This window comes from Elephantulus edwardii, unplaced genomic scaffold (assembly GCF_000299155.1).
Source record: "Elephantulus edwardii isolate Elephantulus edwardi_28Jun2011 unplaced genomic scaffold, EleEdw1.0 scaffold00212, whole genome shotgun sequence".
NCBI lineage: Eukaryota > Metazoa > Chordata > Mammalia > Macroscelidea > Macroscelididae > Elephantulus > Elephantulus edwardii.
This window is the reverse complement of record NW_006399962.1, coordinates 5347019-5347720: the sequence shown is the minus strand read 5'-3', so window position 1 is coordinate 5347720 and position 702 is coordinate 5347019.

Genomic DNA, 702 nt, shown 5'->3' with positions numbered 1-702 from the left:
AGCAAGATGAAGCTGTTAACAGCTTCAATCTCCTCTCCATCATGACACTTACTATTGGTCCAGTGGTAAGAATCTGTTTTCTTGATATTGAGATGCAATCCATACAGAAGGCTGCATTCCTTGGTCTTCTACAACAAGTGCTTCAAGTCCTCTTTCCTTTCAGCAAGTAAGGTGTATCATCTGTATAACGCAGATTATTGATGAATCTCCCTCCAATGCTGATGCCACATTCCTCTTCACAGAGTCCACCATGTTGGATAATTTGCTCGGCATATAGATTGAACAGGTATGGAGAGAGAATACAATCCTGACTCACTCCTTTCCAAATCTCAAACCATACAGTGCTTGGTCCCCTGCTCCATTTGCACAACAGCCTCTTGATTCAGGTATAGGTTCCTCAAGAGCACAATCAAATGTTCTGGGACTCACGTTCTTCTCAGTGTCAATGTAAGAAATGGACCCCAACTAATACTAACAAATTCAGTCCACCTAACTTTATAGACTTAGGTTTTATCTTTAAAGGAACTGAAGCTCCAAATCACAATTATACAGAATAGGTGTGTCAGAGACTATGAAATTGGCTCAAACTAGAGCAAAAAATAGTTCAGAACTTTAGTACATCACAAGGTTGCTATAAGTTGCAAGTAACTCGATGGCACATAACAACAACAACAACAAATAACAATTATATATTCCAAAAAG